This window comes from Prionailurus bengalensis, chromosome B4 (assembly GCF_016509475.1).
Source record: "Prionailurus bengalensis isolate Pbe53 chromosome B4, Fcat_Pben_1.1_paternal_pri, whole genome shotgun sequence".
Classification (NCBI taxonomy): Eukaryota; Metazoa; Chordata; class Mammalia; order Carnivora; family Felidae; genus Prionailurus; species Prionailurus bengalensis.
Window position 1 is genome coordinate 89,727,474 of NC_057358.1, and position 10,034 is coordinate 89,737,507.

Genomic DNA, 10,034 nt, shown 5'->3' on the forward strand with positions numbered 1-10,034 from the left:
GAGAGGGAGACGCAGAATGTGAAGCAGGCTCCAGGCTCTGAGCTGTCAGCACAGAGCCCAACACAGGGCTTGAACTCACAGACACAAGATCATGACCTGAGCCAAAGTCGGATGCTCAACCGACTGAGCCACCCAGGTGCCCCATAAAACTCTGCATTTTCTATTCAGCCCTGCCTGACCGGAGTTTAAAAGGGTCGTGGGGCGCCTGGGTGGCTCAGTCGGTTAAGCGTCTGACTTTGGCTCAGGTCACGATCCCATGGTTTGTGGGTTCGAGCCCCACGTTGGGCTCTGTGCTGACAGCTCGGAACCTGGAGCCTGATTCTGATTTTGTGTGTGTGTCTCTCTCTGCCCCTCCCCTGCTCATGCTCTGTCTCTCAAAAATAAATAAATGTAAAAACAAAACAAAACAAAAAAAAAATTTTTTTAAAGGGTCAGAGGAGGAGGTAGGGAATGAAGGGAGTAAGGAAGGGGTCCTGGTCTGGTGTCTGAAGCCGGAGCTGGCTTTCACCTTTGTCCTCTGGGGCAGGAGGAGGGTCCAGCACAGCACCTAGAGCAAGGTAAGCAAACTCTCTTTATCAGGTTCCATCCTGCAACAGGATTACAGTTGTGATCACGTGTTCTTTGATGCCCATATAGTTCTGTGTCTTATATGAGTACTTAACATTTTCCCCTTCACTGGTAGATTATCAAACAGAATCTGATGATACAGTCGATGATCTAGAAGCAGATCTTCTCTTATTTTTTTTTTTTTTTCCAAGTAGGCTCTACATCCAACATGGGGCTTGAACTCACCACCACTAGATCAAGAGTTGCGTGCTGTAACCACTGAACCAGCCAGGTGCCCCCACATCTTCTTTTAACGAAAACAAATGACAGGGCACCTGGCTGGCTTGGTTGTTTAAGTGTCTGACTCTTGATTTCTGCTCAGGTTATGATCCCAGAGTCATGGGATCAAGCCTCTTGTCCGGCTCTGTGCTAATTGTGGAGACTGCTTAAGATTCTTTCTTTCTCTCTCTCTCTGTCCCTTTCCCTCCCCCTCCCTCTCCTCCTCTCCCCTGCTCGCGCTTGCTCTCTCTCTAAAATAAAAACCAAAACCAGAAATGACTGTGATCTATAATCACGAAGGAAGGTATCTGATTAAGAAACTTACAAAATGTAAGGCCTAGTACATTTCAAGCATGTATTTTCCCTTGAATTAAGATTTTATTTTATTCTCTTTTACTGTCAAAATAAGTTAAAAGTCCCTCTGTTTGTTTATATATATATATATATATATATATATATATATATATATCATCCTTCAGATATGGAACAGCATAATTTGGATGTCAGAGCCCCAGGGAACTTAGAAAAATCATCTTCTCCAATCCCCTCATTTTATTTTATTTTTTAATTTTATTTATTTTAAGTGATCTCTATACCGAATGTGGAGCTCAGACTCACGACCCTGACGTCAAGAGTCCCATGCTCTTCTGACTGAGCCAGCCAGGCATCCCTCCAATCCCTTCATTTTAAAGATGAGTAAATTACCTCCAAAAGGTTAAGTAACTTCACCTTCCAAAACTATTACATGGGAAGAACCAGAAGTTTATCCTACATTATAATTATTGACCCAGCACTCCTAATTTCTGCACCACAGTGCTATGGGGTGTGCGCATCAGAGAATGTGAACATATAAACCCTCACAGCATATTTTACAGATAGCCTTCATTAGTGGGTCATCTATCCTTGGGAAGCTTGGTTATTTATTTCCAAAGCAGAACTCGCTACTATCCTGTTTAGTTTGGAGATGAATAGCCTGTATCCAGAAATCATTTTACTTATGATCTGATAAAATACAGCCTTTTGATGAGATATTACCCCATCCTAAGGAGATTATTTAAATATGTGCCTTACAGAATTACATCTCCTTAGAAGCAAGAATTATCTTCTATCCTGTCTCTGATACTTAAAACACTATTTTGTGTACTGAGCAGTTTCATAACTGTTTGTCCTATTGAATTGACATGAATACAGCCCTGTGGGATCTGAGTTAGATGAATTAAGAACGAATTGACTCATGGGGTGCCTGGGTGGCTCAGTTGGTTAAGTGTCCAACTCTTGATTTTAGCTCAGGTCATGATCTCGCACATATCTGATCTTCGTGGGTTCAAGCCCCACATCAGGCTCTGCACTGACAGTGCGGAGTCTGCTTTGGATTCTCTCTCTCACCCTCTCTCTCTGTTCCTCCCCTACTTGTGCACTCGTGCTCTCTCTCAAGATAAATCAAAAAACTTAAAAAAAAAAAAAAAAGAATGAATTGACTCTTAGAAATAAGCTAATCCCTGGGATCTTTCCTCCAACCTTTTATGTAGACTGATGGATTGTGGCCACCTACAAAAGATTGCTTAACATCAGGTCACCTCTTCAGGATTATACTCTTTCTGTCACTTATTGATATCTTATACTCTAAAGGTGCCACAGAAATAAGCCAAGGGTTCCTAACCAACTCCGTATGAAAACTTAAATGGTCTCAAGGCAAGGCAAGACAAATGATTGATTTTTTAATTTTATTTTTCTTAAGTTTATTTTGAGAGAGACAGAGTGAGCAGAGGAGGGGCAGAGAGACAGGGAGAGAGAAACCCAAGCAGCCTCCGCACTATCAGCTCGCAGCCTGAGGAAGGGCTCGAACCCACGAACTGTGACATCATGACCTGAGCCGAAATCAAGAGTCCGTCACTTAACCAACTGAGCCACCCAGGCACCCCTGATAGATCTTTTAGTACCAATAAGTGAAAGCCTTCAAGTAGTAGCTTTATCACCAGGTCACATTGGCTAACTCTCCTTTATTTCTTCTCCGTCTCCCCACCTTAGAAAGCAGTAAATTACACCAAAGCATGAACTAGGAAGAAGTGTAGAAAGTCAACAAATCTGAACTCAGTACATGTCGTAAGCACCTCACTAATGTACGGTCTGGAAGGGAAAGAACAGGGAGGGGCATGTGAGGAAATCCACAGTCAGTGGCCTGGAGCCATTTCTAATCCAGTTGAGAAACCTCAGCTATAAGTGGAAACTACCAAGCTCAGGAGCAGGGCTCGGAAGGGAAGAGCTGGGGACCTGGGCGTCAGACCTTGCTCCTGCTGCTGCTGCTGCTGCGGCCCTGAGCAAGTCACTCGACCTCCCTGATGCACGATTTCTCATCTGCAAGATGTATGGATTGGACTTGATCTCAAAGACTCCTTCCAGTTTTCCAGCTTCATAATGCCATGACCCTAAGATACGGTAATATAGACGAAGAGCTGAATAGTTGCTGAAGAGAGCAAAAAAGGAGGAAGGATTCTTGAAATCAAACAGCATATCGCTGTTTGATTACCGATACCTGAGACTTTATGTAAAATCCTATTTAAGGAGCTTCCACACCAAATGCATGCATGCTCTTTTTTTAAACAAATACAAGATCTAGACTCTCCATACGTAAGAAGGTGTGAGATGAATCACAGGGAAGGAGGGGCCCCAGGGGGGTCTTTTATACTAAAGACCTCTGATTCTCCCTCTCACCCCTTTTGCCCCAGGTTTTAGCAGTTAACTCAATGAAATTTGGTGACTGAACAAAAGTCTGTAGCTTCCTATAAGGAGGCAGGTGTGAGCACATCTGGAATACCCAGAAAACCACCTCCCTCCCATGGAGAAGAGGACAAAGGGGAGAGCTGCTCACCAGATAGCATCCCATTTGTTGCCAGTGTTCCATGGTTCCCTGGAGCCCTGGTAAGGACACCCCCCAACCTTGCAAGCAGAAGAGTAAAGAGTAGGGTGTAACCTCCTGGTAGCATTTATTCTGTGCATCAAGACGACTTCACAAAATCAACAAAGCCTGTCTTGTACTTAGTGGCCTATAAAAGCAACCAATTGGGGTAACTGGGTGGCTCGGTCAGTTAAGCTTGATTTGACTCTTGATTTTGGCTCAGGTCATAATCTTGTAGTTCGTGAGTTCAAGCCCCACATTGGGCTCTGCACTGACAGTGCAGAGCCTGCTTGGGATTCTCGCTCTCGCTCTCTCTCTCCCTCTCTGTCTCAAAATAAATAAATAAACATTAAAAAAAGAAAATGAAGACTACCCTGACTCTGAGAGAGAACAAGCTGGACACAGATGTACAATTATCACTATCGAAGGCTGGTTATCTTTCCTCTGGGAGGAGAGAGGAGGAACTTTAGATGCAAAAATATATATTTTTTCACACACACACGCAAGAAGAGTTCTTACAGATGATTTAAACAATAACTCGGGGGGCACCTGGGTGGCTCAGTTGGTTGGGCGTCCAACTTCAGCTCAGGTCATGATCTCACAGCTCGTGAGTTCGAGCCCCGCGTCGGGCTCTGTGCCAACAACTCGGAGCCTGGAACCTGCTTCAGATTCTGTGTCTCCCTCTCTCTCTGCCCCTCCCCTGCTCATGCTCTGTCTCTCTCTGTCTCAGAAATAAATGAAAACATCAAAAAAAAATTAAAAAAAAATAAACAATAACTCGGGCCATACTAACAAAACACCAATACTTACGAATCTCTGAATTGTGGAAGCTGAGGGTAAGAGCCTGCTATCTTCAATGAAGTTGTCTCCCGTCTAGACAGCCGAGACATTCTTCCCCGCTGAGGCACCTCTCAAATGAATGACCTCGTGCATGTCCACATTCCCCAAAGTGGCCACGACCATTCCAGGTAGTCCTCAGCAAAGTTATGTCAGGATGCAGTGTAAGTTTCCTGGAAGACAAGCCCATGAGAAAGTGGCTGATGGTGGATCAAAAGATACTGCTTCTGAGCATCTCAGCCCTTGACCCTGAAGAAGCCATCCTGACTGTTGACCTAACAATCAATAGCCTGCTGGCCGCCAGCATATGTGAAGAGAAGCTCTCTCCCAAAACAAATTTCTTATCCACAGACAAGGCTGAGGAGCATTCTTCGGGTCACCCAACATATAAGATGTTGGATAAGCAGAAAGAGAAAGGACAAGGTGTTAAAAGCCAGATCTTACCAGAGGGTACCAAAGTCTGTTAAAATCCTCAAATCTCGGGAGGTAAATAATAAACCCAATGCTGAAGAGCCTGAGACTGTTCAGAGTCTAGATTCAGTGCAAAGCTGATATAGTCAAGAGACAGACCTTGAGCAGGTGAGGCTCCGGGGTCTCAGGTATGCATGTTATTACCTAGGCAAGGGTCCCACTAGAAGCAGCCAGGGTCTTGGGCAAATCTGAAGGACCTCCTACCTGTCCTAGTTCAATTGTCCTAGTTCAGTCAGTTTAGCCTCCTGGAGACAGACCCGTAAACCATACGAGGAAGCCCTCACTCCAGAGCAATCATGGGATGTCTCCCCAAAAGAATGGTAGGTAGGGGCACCTGGGTGGCTCAGTCGGTTGAGCGTCTGACTTTGGCTTAGGTCATGATATCACGGTTCGTGGGTTCAAGCCCCGTGTCGGGCTCTGTGCTGACAGCTCAGAGCCTGGAGCCTGCTTCGGATTCTGTGTCTCCCTCTCTCTCTGCCCCTCCCCCACTCTCACTCTGTCTCTCAAAAATGAATAAACATTAACAAAAACAATTTTTAATAAAAAATTAAAAAAGAAATGGTAGTACGAGATGGGGGAAATGATGGCGGTTAGGTCAAATGTAAATGAAACAGGGTTTTGATGGGCTCAAAGTAGGGCTATGCGTAAAAGGATCAGCATCAGGTCTGAACTGCAAAGTGGCCCAACTCCTATGTCTTTGGAAACCACGGGTTAGATGAATATGGAATGTCATATTTAGAAAATCCTTATCTGCAGTTGTGTGCCTGGACTGGGAATCAAAGCTGCCATGTTGTGTCAAAGTGACTTAGATCCTCAAGTGACAAGTGTGATGTTTCATTCTTACGGATCTTACTTCAATCGGCAAAATTTCTCACAGTGCATGATTTGGGGGCTTTCTCAGGGAACATTATGACACTTTGTAGCTGCATGTGAGAGAAACATTAGCATTATCTGTTTATTTTCCCAGACTGATGAATCCTAGGAGAGAGTTTAACTTTGTTTTTAATGTAAGTTTTTGTAGAAATGTTTCATTTTAATTTTTTTGAAATTTTTATTTTTGAGAGAGAGAGAGACAGAGAGCAAGTGGGGAAGGTGCAGAGAAAGAGGGAGACAAGAGGATCTGAAGCAGATTCCACACTGACAGCAGAGAGCCTGATGTGGGGTTCGAACTCATGAACCGCAGATCATGACCTTAGCCAAGGTCAGATGCTGAACTGACTGAGCCACCCAGGTGCCCCGAGAGTTTAACTTTCTTAGTCCAAACTACTTTGTTCTTCCTATATTTTTCAATAGCCTCTCAATACAATTTTATTTATAATGAAACATTTTAGAGGTAACCTGTCACTTTCACCCACTTTCAACCTGTCACCCTTACCCCCAAGCCCCAGAGCACTCTTGTTCCCATATGGACATATTGCTCAACACTAGTTGAGCCTTTATCCTGGAAATTCCCTTTACCTCTTTCTTCAGTTGGATCCCCTACTTCATGAGTCCTGTTTCTTTGTTCTTTGTTTACTCCTTCCTTTTAGTGGACAACATCTAGTAGCTTTCTGTAACAAGGGCTCATGAAAGGCATTTCATGTCTCATATGCAGAAATTCCCACAAGGAAGTGCTTTGGAACGGGTCCTTTTAAGGTTATTTATTTAACTTGGGCCACCTGGGTGGCTCAGTCACTTGAGCGTCTGACTTCAGCTCAGGTCATGATCTCTCGGTTAATGAGTTCAAGCCCTCAGGCTCCCCGCTCTCAGTGTGGAGCCCACTTTGGACCCTCTGGCTCTCCCTCTCTTTCTGCCCCTCCCCCACATGCACTCTCTCTCAAAAATAAAACATTAGAAAAAAAAAAAAAAAGATAATTTATTTAACCAGACACTCACTGGGCCTTTTCAAACCGGAAACCCGTGTCTTTCAGTTCTGGGAAATTTTCTTGCATTATTTCTTTGATAATTCCCTACCTTCTGAGTCTTCTATTCTCCTTAAGGTTACCATACCTCTTAGATTAATCCTCACTGACCCTTTCTCTCCCGGGCCACCTCTTTGACTTTTCATCCTGCATTATATCCTAGCAGCTGGTGTGGGCTCCAGGAGGATGGAAACTTGTTTTACTCCTTATCCCCAGTCCCTTCCCCAGGACCAAACAAGTTCTGGACAGTTACATATAAACCTAACAAACTCTAGAGGGACCAGAATTACTTCCTTTCAGTTTTGGAAACTCTTAATAATATAATTACTTAAGAAAAACAGAAATATTAGGAAATAAAAGGACTGAAAAGTAATGAACGTTGAAACAATGCAATGTAGCCTCTTCTGACTCAGGGCATCTGGGCTAGGCTGCTGTTTGCTTTTGTGTACGCTGTGAAGAAAGACTTGGCTAAACATCATTTGAGAAGAACACAGCAGGGATGTTAAGCTGGTTCAGAGAGCCAACTTCTTCTAAGTACTTTATTACGTTATTTTTAACAAAGACCACTGCTGATTATGAAGTTAATGCTCATCAACTTCATTAAAAGGAACTGAGGGGTGCCTGTCTGGCTTCATACGGTGTGCAACTCTTGATCTCGAGGTTTTAAGTTCAAACCCCACATTGGATGCAGAGATTACTTAAAAATAAAATCTTAAAAAAAAAAAAAACCACTGAAGTCTTACCTATTTCAGAAGGTGGCCATCAGAAAATTAGTTCTGGGCTGCCTGGGTGGCTCAGTCAGTTGAGTGTCCTACTCTTGATTTTGTCTCAGGTCACGATCCCGGGGTCCTGGGATCAAACCCCTTGTAGGGCTCCGTGCTGAGCGTGGAGCCTGCTTGAAATTCTCTCTCCTTGGGGCGCCTGGGTGGCTCAGTCGGTTGAGTGGCCGACTTCGGCTCAGGTCACGATCTCGCGGTCCGTGAGTTCGAGCCCTGCGTCAGGCTCTGTGCTGACAGCTCGGAGCCTGGAGCCTGTTTCGGATTATGTGTCTCCCTCTCTCTGACCCTCCCCCGTTCATGCTCTGTCTCTCTCTGTCTCAAAAATAAATAAATATTGGGGCGCTTGGGTGGCGCAGTCGGTTAGGCGTCCGACTTCAGCCAGGTCACGATCTCGCGGTCCAGGAGTTCGAGCCCCGCGTCGGGCTCTGGGCTGATGGCTCAGAGCCTGGAGCCTGTTTCCGATTCTGTGTCTCCCTCTCTCTCTGCCCCTCCCCCGTTCATGCTCTGTCTCTCTCTGTCCCAAAAATAAACGTTGAAAAAAAAATTAAAAATAAATAAATAAATAAATAAACATTTAAAAAATTAATTAATTAATTTAAAAAAAAAAGAAAGAAATTCTCTCTCCTTCTCCCTCTGCCCCTCCCCTGCTTAAGCTTCTCTCTCTCTCTCAAAATAAATAAATAAACATTAAAAAAATATGTTAGTTCTTAGGGCAATAGAAATCAGAACAGCATTCGCCTGGCAAGAGATGAGGAGGACTGACTACAAAGGGCCATGAGAGCTGATGGAAACGTGTCATATCTTCACTGGGGTGGTGGTTACATAGGTGTGGACCTCAAAACTTGCCCAACTGAAAACCGCGTTTCCCTGTCTGTAAACTATACTGCAAGGAAGTTAACCTAGATCTTTATGTCCTCTGAAGAGATTTCATGTCAGAGCAACGTTGTGGGCGATGTTAGAACCAAACCACCTGGGCTCACCACGTTCCACGTGTGACCTTGGTCTAGTTCTCAGTCTCTCTCTAAGTTGGGGGTAATAGCGGTACCTCCCTTGTAGGATTATTCATGAGGCTAGAGTGAGTTGATAGAAATAATGCCTTTAGGGGCGCCTGGCTGACTCAGAGAGAAGAGCATGTGACTCTTGATTTCGACATTGTGAGTTTGAGCCCCGCATGGGGTGTGAGATCACATAATGCATTTACATCAGAAACTGGCACAAAAGTACTTAATAGGTGTTAGCTTCAATGTCTGGTTGTAATGGTGCATTCAGAAAGGCTGCTAATTTTTGATCCTTTAAAGCAAAAAACAAAGAAAAATTGTGTTGTAGATTTCCGGACTGGAAGTCTAGATAAATGTGTTCAATATGAATGCGGTATTTCAGGTCTCTGGTTTTCTGTTATTATTCCTGCCAGCTAAAAGAATATTGAGGTCATTACTAAAAAGAGGACACTGGAAAAAAAGAGAAACCAAATGATTGGTTGAAATAGGGGGTGTTGGGGCACCTGGGTGGCTCAGTCGGTTAAGCGTCTGACTCTTGATCTCAGCTCAGGTCTTGATCTCAAAGTCGTGAGTTCAAGCCCTGTGTTAAGGTCCGTGCTGGGCATGAAGCGTACTTTAAAAAAAAAAAAGAAAGAAAATAGGGGGGTGTCAGTATAATCTCTGGAGAGTCTACAAATAAAGTCTTAGAATAGATGGATTTGAAATGTCTATGAGCCCAGCAACAAAAGCAACAATAGGCAAGTGGGACTACATCAAAATAAAAAGTTTCTGCACGGCAAACAGTCACTAGAGTAAAAAAGAAAATCAATGGAATGGGAGAAAACATTTGCAAACCATATGCCCCATAAGGAGTTAATTTCCACAATATATAAGGAACTCCTACAGCTCAATAACAAAAAAACCCCACTAACCCAATTTTCAAATGGGCAAAGGACTTGAACGGACATTTCTCCAAAGACGTACAAATGACCAACAGGTACATGTAAAGGTGCTTGATTGACATCACTCATTATCAGGGAAATGCAGATCAAAACCACAATGAGATACAGTCTCACAACTGTTAGGATGGGCGTTACCAGAGAGAAAAAACAAGTGTTGGTGAGGATGTGGAGATGTTGGAACCCTTATACTCTGTTGTGAATGCAAAATGTGCAACCACTATAGAAAATAGCGTGGAGATTTCTCAAAAAATTAAAATAGAACTACCATATGATGTAGCATTCCAAGTCTCGGTATTTATCCCTCCAAAAGTGAAATCAGGATCTCAAAGAGATGTTAACACTCCCGCACTCATTGAAACACTATTCTCAATAGCCAGGGTGGGGAA